This window comes from Pteronotus mesoamericanus, unplaced genomic scaffold (assembly GCF_021234165.1).
Source record: "Pteronotus mesoamericanus isolate MK-2021 breed Mesoamerican mustached bat unplaced genomic scaffold, CSHL_Meso_final scaffold_85, whole genome shotgun sequence".
NCBI classification, from domain to species: domain Eukaryota; kingdom Metazoa; phylum Chordata; class Mammalia; order Chiroptera; family Mormoopidae; genus Pteronotus; species Pteronotus mesoamericanus.
Genome location: NW_026555329.1, coordinates 3,999,743 through 4,012,616, shown reverse-complemented (window position 1 = coordinate 4,012,616; position 12,874 = coordinate 3,999,743). Strand labels below are relative to the sequence as shown.

General features: G+C 40.0%; 1 protein-coding gene across 7 annotated transcripts in view; it reads right to left on the bottom strand.

The window, feature by feature from the left end:
* The window catches only part of OSBPL3 (oxysterol binding protein like 3), a 153,568-nt gene that overhangs the window by 116,987 nt on the left and 23,707 nt on the right, over positions 1–12,874 (bottom strand). For 6 of the 7 annotated variants that reach the window (XM_054564475.1, XM_054564480.1, XM_054564479.1 and 3 more), the window contains exon 2: positions 11,152–11,330. The gene's annotated coding sequence lies outside the window, so the exon portion shown is untranslated. The remainder of the gene's footprint in view (positions 1–11,151; positions 11,331–12,874) is intronic. The other variant, XM_054564477.1, reaches the window with a different exon arrangement.

The following is a 12,874-nucleotide window of genomic DNA, read 5'->3' as shown; positions in this document are numbered from 1 at the left end:
AAAGCCTTCAAAGATTGATGATTGAGAAAGAGGAATCCTTTTCCTCTTACTGATAAATAGAAGATGTCAGTGACATGCCCACTCTCTTGCAAGAGTCATTGCTGAGACTGGGTTGGGATATACTGGGTATACTGATCACACAGTCGGTTCCTTTTGGAAGGCCTATCTGTAGTGATACCTAAAAGTGCCATTGTTTTCCCCAGTCCTCACCTGACCTTCAAAATCACCCCTGAAACCAAGCACCAAATTCATAACCAGAAATTTATCATCTCAAGTCTTATCTCCATAGTTTCTATATTTCCTTTTGTGGAATATTTTAATGGTGTAATCAGAGCATACTTTTCTAAGAACTCTATTAAGCTACGTAAGATCAGGGTTAACAGTATAACTCTATATCTATGCATATCTCCAAGGAGACTTATCTAATATTAGAGCCATGCTAAGAAACAGACTCAATTTTGAAAGCAATCAGGCAAGGAGAATTTAATAAAATGGAAATGTGGCTCTAAGAAGGGCTTTCATGTTTCCTGATGCTGACTACATCTTCATCAGGACACAATAAAATAGGGACAAACTATTGAAACGATCACTGCCCAGAGCAAGTATCATAAACAGGTGTGACTTTGGTTGGTCCGTTCTGAATCTTTCTTGACACTTATCATTGTACTCCAGGGAGGTCAGTAGCCAGTTTACCTTGTGTTTTAGGTTAAAAGCAAACTAGAAGAGACAATAAGTAGTTAAGAATTCTTTACTCAATCATTCTTCCCAGCATGGACAAGAAACTGTAAAGGGTCAACCATTTCCTTTAATATGCAAAGAAAACCAAGGAAGAAATTTAAAATTTGTCAATCAGAAATCAAGAATATTTTAAGAAAATAATTTTATTGGGGAGAAACCAAAGATGAAAAAGCGATACATATCTGAAGGACCGTTGGAGTCTTTGTATTCTAAAATACAGCATTCTGGTTACAAACAAGGCTGTAACTTCTTATGAAACCTGAAGCAAGAGCTCCTATTTTCTTATTTGCATTAACCTTGTTGACTTGATTACTGAGACGACAGTGGTGATGTTAATAAGAAGAAACTCCAGGTATTAAAAATGCCATAACACCATTTAAAAATTAAAAATCTCAATAAACACCCCCTCCTCCTTCCTCAAAAGAGAAGGAATGGCAATAGCTCATCTATGTGCTCTAGTTCATCCATTGGTTTGTACCACAAAATATTATTTGTAGTCTTCTCATTTGGCAAAGTATGTAACTCCTCTGAGAATCTTCTCACTCTCTTTAGTGCTGACATTTTAAATTGATGAACAATTTACATCTACATTGTTGTCAATGATATTTAACGCCCTTGGAGTATCATCCTGCACACCAGAAGTCTGTGGGTTCAATCCCCCTATCGGGGCACATACCTAGCTTGCCAGTTCAGTCCCCAGTAGAAGAGGATTCAAAGCACCTGTAGAGGAGGCAACCGATCGATGTTTCTCTCTCACATTGTTTTTCTCTCTCTCTCTAAGATCAATAAACATATCCTTGGGTGAGGACTAAAAATATATATGTATATATATTTTATAAACCATAAAACACGAAGCAATCATTTTGGAGCAATGAGTCAATGTCTGGTTTTTACCCTGACAAATTCCATGCTTAGCCTTTTTCTTGGTATTCAAGCAAGCAACATTCTTAAGCCAAAACAGCCACTCTGAGTATCTGATAAACTCCACCTACAGCATTACTTGATGATAGAAAGACAAGAGAAAACCCTCTTTCATTCAAACCTAGCACCGTTTCTCTTCCTCATGACAATCCTTCCCTCCTTCAAGCCACTCTTCTTTTTCCACGCTGAACACCACCATTTACTTCTCCCACAGGACGGTCTCCAGCCCCTTCTCCATCCTAGTCACTCCCCTAAAGACAGAATCCGTTGTGAGCACAGGCTCTGAGCACCTAACAGAGTGTCCTGTATCTATTCATTCAAAAAAGTCTTAGTATTATTCTAGGAACCAGGGATACATCCATTTCAACTGCTGCTCTCTTGAAGCTTTGCATCTCATCCAGCACCTACAACAATGCCCAACACAAAGTAAACACTCACTAAATATTTTTTAAGACTGCTCTCATAAAAAGCAGTACCTGAGTTTGAATACAATGACTCCAAATGTGGTTTAACCTTGAAAGTGGCTCACTCAGACATGCTGAAAAGATTACTGGAAGTGAAGCATAATAAAAAAACCAGAAGTACACAACTCACCGGTATATCTTAAGAACAGATTAACTACATTAATCACAATGTGAGATAGAAGATGTTCTTTGTTCATAAGAGGTTCAAGTTATGTCTACACTCTGTTCAAAAATGTAGTTAATGCATTTTAGAGAGATACAAGATAGTTGATTTAAAATATTTTATTTCTTAGTACTTTTTCCTACTGCTATGTAACAAGTTGCAGTAGTAACTTTAAACAACAATTTTATTTGGCTCATAATTAAAGGGAGGGGTCAAGAATTTAGGAAAGGCTTGGCGGGGCAGCTCTGGCTCAGGGTCTCTCACATGCCTACAATCAGATGTCAGGTGGGGCTGGAACCATCTGAAGAGATGGCTTCCTCATGAGGCTGGTAGTTTATGCTGCCTGGTGGCTGGGTGCTCAGCTGGGGCTCTTGCCTGAGCTTCTCCAGCACAGCAACGTCAGAGTAGTCATATTCATATAGCAGATGGCTTCCCCAGAACTAGTATTCCGAAAGAAGCAGGCAGAAGTTGCATGGCCTCTTATGTCCTAGTGTTGGAAGTCATATAGATAGAGTCCTTTCTGCCATATTCTATTGGTTGAAGCAGCCACAATACAGCTCATATTCAAGAGGAGGGTATATAGACTCTACCTATCAACGTATGAGAATCTCTGGCAATTTTGTAAAAACTGCCACAGTTCTCAAAGGGGCAAGTTTCAGTTATTTTAAAAAATGTGGTTAAGTAGAATACTGCCTTCTAAATATGAGTCATTAGGAGGAAATATTATTATAGTTTTGATCAGTCCAAGTATCTTCATTTGTTAAATAAGCTTGGCTAATTGATTAGCTTAACAAGAGGGTCATAGAACAGCTTTTGGACTTTTGAACTCTTAAGTAACGAAGGGCCACAGAGCACAGCAGTCCTGCCCACTTCTTAAGGCAAGGCTCCAGGGCCACCTCACCTTCCCCAGGTGGCACTGACCTCTCTCCCTTCTGCTCTGCTCACCTTCCTCGTCATCACATACTTTGGATGGGTGCGCTGTAGTAGCAGGTGGGGTGGGGAAGGAGAGCAATAGGAGAGACACTGACTCCATCTATATCATCAGCTTTGTGAGAATAAGAACTGTCTATATTCTTTCTCTTTCCCACAGTGCCCAGCAGTAGTCCCAAGAAGACTGGCTGTTGGCTTATGCTCAGAGTAAAAAGGGGCCTTACTGTCCGGCATCCTTGCCCCATTCATACCTTTAAATCACTAAACAAAGAAGACAATGTGTATCACAGGAGGCTGGACTGCTGAGTCCTAGGGAGGCTTAGAGCGGTCTAAAAAAGTAAGCCAGACAGAGAAAGACAACATATGATCTTACCTATCTGTGGAATCTAAAAGAACGAACAAACACACACCTCATGGGTACAGAGAACTTAAGGTAGTTGGGAGGTGGGGAGTGATGGGTAAAGGAGATCAGGAGGTACAGAACCTCTTCTTGTGAAATGAATAAATGAATAGGTCATGGGGGTGTGGTGTGAAGCACAGTAACCAGTTAATGGAATTGCAGTGCATAAATGAAGGTTGCTGGGAGAGTGGACCTAGAACATGCTTATGACAAGGAAAAAATATAGCTTTTTATAGTGACAGAAGGTGACTGGTCTTACTGTGATCATACCATAGTGTACACAAGTGTCAAAACATGTTGCACACCTGAAATTGATATAATGTATGTCAATTATTCCTCAATAAAAATATACATATATAAAATAAAAAATAAATACATACAAACAAATATGAGAGTTCCTCATCCCTGATGAGATGTTAAGAAAGGATTAAAACATTAGATGGAGGGTGGACTCAAAGATTTTAAGGTCCCTTCTAAGAGTTCACAACTCTGTAATATGAGATTTATAAAATAAAGGCAAAGCTGAATTCCTTGAAATGTTACTGTTTACTATTCACCTTCCAAAAATGTACTAAAATACAGAAAAAGGCACCTAGGAAACTCTGAATAAAGCTCCTCCCAGTGTGATTCAGTGGTCTCTAGAACGGACCCCCAGGATGTATGCAACCTGGCTGAGCAGCGACCCGCAGAACAGCATTCCTGACCGCTGCTGGCGCTCTCCCGGCGGCTACCCCTCAAAGTTACCTGTTCTTATTTCACCAACAGTCACTAACAAGGAATGAATCTCAAAGTCACATTTTCAGTGTAATTTTTTTTAATCCTCATCTGAGGATATGTTTATTGATTTGAAAGAGAGGGCGGGGAGATGGGGGAGGAGGGCATAGAGAGATGGGGAGATGGAGAGGGAGGTGGGGAGGTGGAGAGAAAAAGAGAGGGAGGGAGAACTCTTTGTTAGCTGGGATTACATTATCTTGGGCTTGGGAAGGACCACATGCTCCTTCAAACGAACCAATTAACTCCCCAAGCTTTCTGGAAGCTTCTGATGGATCCACCCCATAACCAAGCTATTTTCTAGATGTTCTGGGGTTATATCTTTTGGCCAATCTGATCCTTTTTCCAAGCTAGACAGGCCTCTATGGTCACCAACTTGGCTTCTGTTGTGCATGGGCTTACCTCCCCCCATAGTCTGGGCCAGTAGACGAGGGAAACTGAAAACGTGGTCCTCCCTCCCTATACAGGGGAGGAAGGATGTTAATCCCCTTGGCAGGGCAATGCTGCTATCTCCTGGGGGGTGTGAAGATGTAGCTTCCTGGTTAAGCAGGTTTATGGTCCCTAGTGGATTATGCTTGATAATGTCTGATTTCCTTTGCTCCCTTTATTAATATCCAGCTACCTATGCTAACAACAGTATTACTATACACTATGTTTCATCAATTCTAGAAAATACTTTCCCATGTTTTAACATCCCTGATATTAAGTGTGTCTCACATTTAATGGCCATCATGGTCTACTTGACAGCATATTTTTCTTCCTTACTGGAATATCTTCTTTCTTAGGGGTACATAAATTAATGTTGGATCTTACAGTTAATAGTCTTTGATTCAATGATACAGTTGGCTGTACTTTATATAAGTGGTCCATTTTTGGTGTGGATGTTGGCAGCAGATACTTTTGATGTCCCTTGTCATACTCCCTCAACCCAGCTCTGATTTCAGCCAGACACATTGAGGGAAGTTCCAAGGAAGGTACACTCAGGTTTCCGGTTCCACAGGCAACACAGATGTCTCCCTGGTCCTCAGGACCTTCTCTGAAGCTGAGCACAACTGAGCCTGAAGGCAAGGGCGGCCCCAAAATGGGGAAGCACTAATGGCCCAGGTTACAACCTCACCAAGAGGCTACAGGGAAGGCTGTATAAATGCCCTAGTCTCTTATCTTTCTAGAGGAGGAACCTGAAAGCAGAATCGAGCCCCAGTTGCCTACAGAATGGGCCTTCATAACACACTCTCACCTTGGCTTTTCCTCCTCCGTGACACTTTCCCTGCTCCTTCATCCTGCTTCCTAAAATTGCCCCCCAAATAAACTACCTGCACTCACTCCTTGCTTGAGGCTATACTTTCAGGGGAATGTAAACTAAGGCCGTGGCCATTCAGGTTATTTCTAGGTCTCCGTTTATCCCTTCCAGCTCTCGCATTTTCAGACTCCAAGGGACCACCTTCTTTTATATATGCTAATAAGGGTGGACCTCATTAAACTAAAGGAGCAAACTGCCTCTCTCTCCTGAAGCTTAGCAAATTGTATGGTGAATATAGGAAGAGGCCTTCCAAGAGAGATGGAGAGAACCACTAAGAGATGCCACAGTAGGTGAGTGCTGGGCTTCAAATGATGGTAATCACATCAATAAAGTCACCTGATAAGTCCTTCACACAGACACAGCCCAACTGGAGAGCCTGGCCTCACCGGACTATTTAAAACAGCTTCCAATGTCCCAGGGCTTTATAATGTTTGTAAAATTCATCTGCTTGTAATCTACAGTGTGTTTTCCCCATAGAAATGCTATTAAAAATGATTAGGTTCCCAAGCCAGGCCATTAAAAGTATTTATTCTGTAAAAGCACTAAGTGCCAACACAAAAGCACCTAAGGAAACATAACTTTACCTAACTGCATTTGTTTTTTGAACCAGAGAAAATATTTAGTAATGCAATCAAGGCTCCAGGAATGAATATTCACCCCCTCAGATGTGCACCCACAGACACAGGCAAACACACATATTGGCAAGAGGGACTTTCTCAAGAATCAAAATGCCTGCACCGATGTTCATATAAGTCCTTGTCACTAGTCTTGAAATCAAGGTAGACCCAAAAAGTAAATAAACTCATCAACATTCTCAAAAGCAAAAGTAGAACCTATTTGGTTCAACACACAACTTGTAAAACTTCTTGGCTAAAGATAAAAGAAAAAACAAAGAGGGCCATTCAGAACAAGTTTGCTCAGAATTAAAACTATTGTGTAATTTGGAACTCAGATCACCACAAAGGACAGTTTAAAGTCAATGCCCAATAGATGCAAGTCAAGTTACAAAGTCACAAAGACCAAACCTGAGTGGAAAAAAAAATTTAGTTTCATATTTATATAAAGCTAATCTTAAATCTTAGTTAATAAATAAAAGTTGCATTTATATAAAATTGTATCAAAGCCCCACAATTAATATTTATTTAATATTTTAGCAACAGCTATACCACCACTGCCCCACAAAAAGAATGACTCTAATATTTGAAAATCATATATCTCATAAGGGATTAATGTCCAAAATACATAAAGAACTCATGTGACTCCATAGCAAAATAATAAAATCTGATTAAAAATTGGCAGAAGACATGAATAAATATTTTTCCAAAGAAAACATACAAATAGCCAACACGTATGTTAAAAGGTGATCAACATTACTCATCATCAGGGATGTGCAAATTAAAACCACAATTAGATACCACCTCATGCCTATTAGAATAACTATTATCAAAAAGACAAGAAATCACAAATGTTAGTGAGGATGTGGAGAAAAGAGAACCCTTGTGTACTGTTGGTTAGAATATAAATTGGTACAGTCACTATGAAAAAAAGTATGAATATTCCTCAAAAAATTAAAAAAAGAACTACCAGCAATTAATCCAGCAATTCCACGAATGGGTATTTAGCCAAAGAAAATGACAACGCTAGCGTGAAAAGATATATGTACCCTCGTATTCACTAAAGCATTATTTACGATAGCCAAGACATGGAAGCAATCTAAGTGTCCATCAATGAATGAATGAATAAAGAAAATATACACACATACACAATTAAAATATATTCAGCTAGTTAAAAGAAGAAAATCTTGCCATTTGTGACAACAGGAATGAACCTGGAGGGCATTCCACTAAGTGAAATAAGTCAGAGCAAGGCAAAGACCATATGATTTCACTTAATATATGGAATCTAAAAGAAAGAAAAGGGAAAAAAGAAAAACCTAGTTCATACAGAGAACAGATCAGGGGTCGGCCAGAGTTGGGGAAGGGGAGAAAGACGGGTGAAAGAACCAAAAGCTACAAACTTCCAGTTACAAAATAAATGCCATGGGGAATATAAAATACAGCATAGTGGCTGCAATTTAAAGTACTGTATTGCACATCTGAAAGTTGCTAAAGGAGCAAATCTTAAAGTTGGGAAGGGGAGGGAAAGAGGGGAGGGCTAAGAGGGGGAGGAGAGGGCAGGAAAGGAAGTCTCTCCTAACATCAATTACTGATGATTGTGGTATTGGGGAATAGAAAGTGGGAAGAGAAAAATGAAGAAATTTGAGATTGTGGAAATAGACTGCCAGAGAAATCAAAGTCTTATGCAAAAATCTTTTTATAATGGCCTAACATAAGTGGGTCTATAGGTGATCTTTGTTCATGTTTCTTAAGAATAAAAATGTCTTGGCCCTGGCTGAGTAGCTCTGTTGCTTAGAGCATCATCCTGATACGCCAAGGTTGCAGGTTGGATCTCTGGTCGAGGCACATACAAGAAGCAACCAATGAATGCATCAGTCAGTGGAACAATAAATTGATGTTTCTTTTTCTCTCTTTCTCTCTTTCTGGCAAATCAAAAAACTTTTTAAAAAATTTAAATAATAAAATAAAAATTAAATAAGTAAAATGCTTTTAAATAAAAGCAACTCCTTGCTCAAGTAAAAAGTAAATCATAATTACTTATTCCATTGTGCATAGAGGATTTATATTTAATTTCAGGTCCCTTCTGGTTAAAAAAAAGAGAGAAAAATTAAAAGTAAATACAAGCCAAAAAGGTCACTCAGTAATATTAAATATATACACAGAGGCCATGACTATGAATGCAGATACAAATATTTATATTTAAAAAAGAACGGTTTTAGAGCTGAGAAAAAATTTGGTTTACAAAAGCCAGAAGAGTGTTTATAACCTAAACACACGAAGACGTCTTGTTCTTTCCCCCCAACTTCCCTAGTTTACCAGAAAAGATGTAAGAATTGAGCTTAAAGAAAAGTATTCTTTCACTGTTTTCTTTCATTGCAAAGCTGACCAAAAAAAGCACAGGAGAGAAACCTGTATTGATTATCCTCAGGGTTAGCAAGAAAAGCTCTGTATTAATTTTAGTCTAAACAAATACAAAAAAAAAAGACAAAACACTCTAGACATAAGCTTTCTGCAAAAGCTCTCAGAAATCAGACACAACACCCACGGCACATCTTGCAGCTTGAATGAATAAACACTTCCAGAAAGACCTCAAATGTTTTCATTTTTTTAAACATAAAAGGGAATCATTTTATTCAAGTATGAATGAGACAATAAAGAGTTTTTGTATCATTGATAACACTTCCTGGGGATACTCTTAACTGGATTATCTCACCGAATAACCAAAAGGAAGAAAAGGAGGGAAGATGCAGGGACCTCCTCCTACCAGTCTTTCATGCTGTGAAACAGAAGCTCAGACAGGGATAAAGTCTTAGAATGCAACACTCAAGACACACTTGAACTACCCAGGCACCAGAATGACAGACAAAATTCTATTCAACAAGATCAGTAGTCTAATCAGAAATAAGGAAGAATTTTTAAGAACTAAGCAAAACATAGTAGTTCAACCTTTTATTTTAGGGATGGGAAAACTGAGGCCCAGAGGCTCAAGATTTGCCCAATGTCACGCTACCACTACCACGTGCCTGGCTATCTAGGTCTACCTTGTGTCGGCCGTGACGCCCATAACGCGCTGCAGCAGACTGAATCCCCAGAAATCTCAGAAGGTATGGTCTAACCCTCCATGTCTGAAAAAATTTTAATATCCTTAACAATAAATGAAATTTCAGGTGTGCTCTATTGATTAAGAAAGGCCAGGAAGGAAAGGGAGAAAGGGAGAAAGAGAGAAAGGAAGGAAAGGAAGGAAAAGAAAAGGAAAAGAAAGACCTCATAAGAGCCACCTCAAGACACTTGGCATTACCGCTTTTCATCTAGTTCAATGTAATTCATGCTAGGCACAGGTACAGTTATAGACAAAACTCTACAACATTCTTAACTCTGTGTATTACATCAACCCTCAGGAGATTAAGGTAATTTACAGGATTCCCAGCCCTAACAATCTGTAAACCACTGAAAAAAGAGTACCATCAGGGTTCCCAAATTTAAAACATTTCCCCACCCAACTCCCTTTCCCCTCCTCCATCTCACTTAAAACAACTCTGGGCTTTTCCACGTAATAATACTACCTTAAAAGGTGAAAAGATCATAACCTGCACTGGAGCAGTTTGCTTCCTCCCTCTAACAGTCCTGGCAACTCACCTAACAGCTTGATTCCCATATCCGACCATTTGTCAGCTCTGCCAGGGATTAGCCCTCATCTCCCCAAATCAAGCACCTCTTCCCTGGGGTTGCCTTCAGGGAAAATTACTCCAGCAAATTCTAATTTCCTGTCCCTGCAGGAAAGATTGCTCAGAACTTGGGTCTAAGTGTCTCTTATTAAAGTAGCGCGTGGCAGCTGAATTATGACTGAATTTTCAATCTTCATCTTAAATAGGAATTTATTAATTGAACACTTGTTATTATTCTCAGTATGAAAACCAAATAGATTAACGGAAAAAGGACTAACTTGTTAAAACGCAGTCAGATTGTATCACTGATTAAGCCCTCCCCAGCTGAAGAAGGAAGCTCATTTTAATCAGAAGCTATTGATTTACATCCACCCCATATTTTAGGACCTGGCACAGTAGATGCTCAATAAATGCTGACTGAACAAATAAAAATAAAATTTCAAGCCACTTTCCACCAACGCACAACTGAGGCTCCATTTAATAAGTGGCCTACGCTGTCTGGCACTCTGTTAAACGTTCAACAGCATGAACTAAAAGGTTGCAGCATGTATCCCAGGATAACTCTTGCTACAAAATGTGCAACAAAACAGTTCATGAAGAAAACAACCTTCCTGATCATCAATACAATAGCAGTGATAGGCACCCTGAAAACACTTGCTCAGTCACTGGAGAGACTGTATTCAGAGGAGAGTCTAAGTGACACCGGAGATGACAGCCCCCGAGAGATCACACGAAGCTTTATTCCATCTAAAACCTTTCTTCCTCTTTCATGGTGATCCACCCCTCCACCTCCCCGCAGAACTGCAGCTTTCACGGAGCTATGATGTCAAAAAGCAGTCACTCAAACCAAAACATCATCCCGAACCCTAGGAATCATCATCCAGCTGCTTTGAATAAGTTATTAAAAGTCTTTCTAGTCAAACACTTTGGATTAATCTTTTTGTAAATTATGGTATCTTTAGACATGAGGTTATTATTTATTCTCCGTACCAAGGGAGGCTGTTACTTTTTAAACCTTTTTCCATAAGGATGTCAAAATCTTTCAGTCACAAGTAGGGCATCAAACCAAAATAGCTGGCAAAGTTCTGTATAATTACAAATGTCATTATAGCTGCTCTTAGGCCAAGAATCGTTTACACTGCTTGAATTCACATAAACACATTCACTAGGGACCCACCTTACCTGGCTATTTCTGCTCCAAGGGAAGTATTTAGACCAACATCCCTCTCACCGTTCCAACCACCGTGTTCACGGTCACTGGCCACGTCTCTCACACAAATCAGGAAAGGGGGTGGGGGAGGGCGCCAAACAGCGAGTCCTGCAGTGCTTCTTACTCCTCCTTCCGCAAAGAAACGTAGGTTCTGTCCAAATAGCACAGAAAAAAAAAAAACAAGTTCAAATTGGGATGCTAGACAAACAAAAAGCCATTACATTCTGCACTGACACACTCTTTAATTTCAAATCTGGTGATTTTTAACAGGAATATTGTGACCAAATTATGTTACCTAGAAAATATAATGGAAGATACTCTGAAAGGGTTTTTTAGAAAGAGCACAAGAAATACCATACGGGGTCCGATAAGAGGTCCCATGGGGCAAGGATTCTTGCCCAGCGTACTAAAGGGATGGGATATGTATTCCTTCCAATGGGATGGATCAGAATAAAGGATAAAGCAGTTGGGCAGATAAGGAAGGAAAACATAATCACACCCTCCATAACCATGACTTCAAAGACCCATGATGTCCCTCAGTCACTAGAGGATTCATGAGACCCAGGATTTTATTTTGCTCCCTGCTACACGTACCCCTGTACTTGAATAGTTTCCGGCACATAAGAGGATCCCAATGAATTATTTTTGAACTAACACGACATTACAGCACAATCATTCATGAATTTGCTTAAAGTCAGTAGCACATTAATTTACCAATTAGGCCTATTAATAAGGCAAAACACACTTAAACCTTTCCCATAATGGGCCTGAGTGCCACTGTGTCATTCAGGGTTCATTTATTCCAGCAACAAAAATGTCCTGAGCACCTACAGAGTGCTGGGAATTCTTCCAGCACTATCGGCATAAAGTGGTGGACAAGACACGGAGTTCCTGCCCTCATGGGGCATTCAATCTAGCAACTCTCCCTGGCTGCTATGGGGTGGACAGGCTGTTAGGGAGGGAGAGGGACAAAGAAGCCAGTGAGGACACTAGTCTAGACCAAAGGTGAGCTGATGGGGTCTCAGACCTGAAAGGAGTTGGTGAGTAGGGACTGGATTCAGGATGTATTTTGCACATTTAGAAGTTGATGGGAATAACCCAGGAGATGGAGAAATTGGTAATGCAGGAGAGAGGAGATGAACCCATAGGCAAAGCCCTTGAATAAGCAATAGAGACCGGAATCCCATGCACTGGTAGATTGTCTCAGACAGGGACAGGGACAAGTGATTCGCTGTAACAGGAGGAAAGGCAGAAGATAGTGTGGGCACCATAACCTTTCTTAGCACCAAAGTCTTCAACAAAGGACATTCTTATCTAAACAAAACCCCTTAGGCTGCAGGTTAAGCCCATTCTCTTCCTAGATTTAAAAAATATAATACATGTTCCCTGAATTTAGGAATTTTAGAAAACACATAATTCTACCATCTAGTGATAACCATTATAAACTTCTGTGGCATTTGATCACGAAATGTTCTCTGGTCACCCATCTAATTTATTTTGTTGTTGGGTTCACACTGTATGTATAATGTTACATACTGCTCTTCTCAGAAGCACTCACCCTGTGTTGCACTCATACATTTCTCAGTGTAATGGGAAGACTGACTCGGACTCATTGTGTTTGAGTCCCAGCCCCCACCCCAGACAAGCCTCCAGCTTCACCAGCCCCTTCACTGCTCTGGCCTTCAGGGCAGCTCC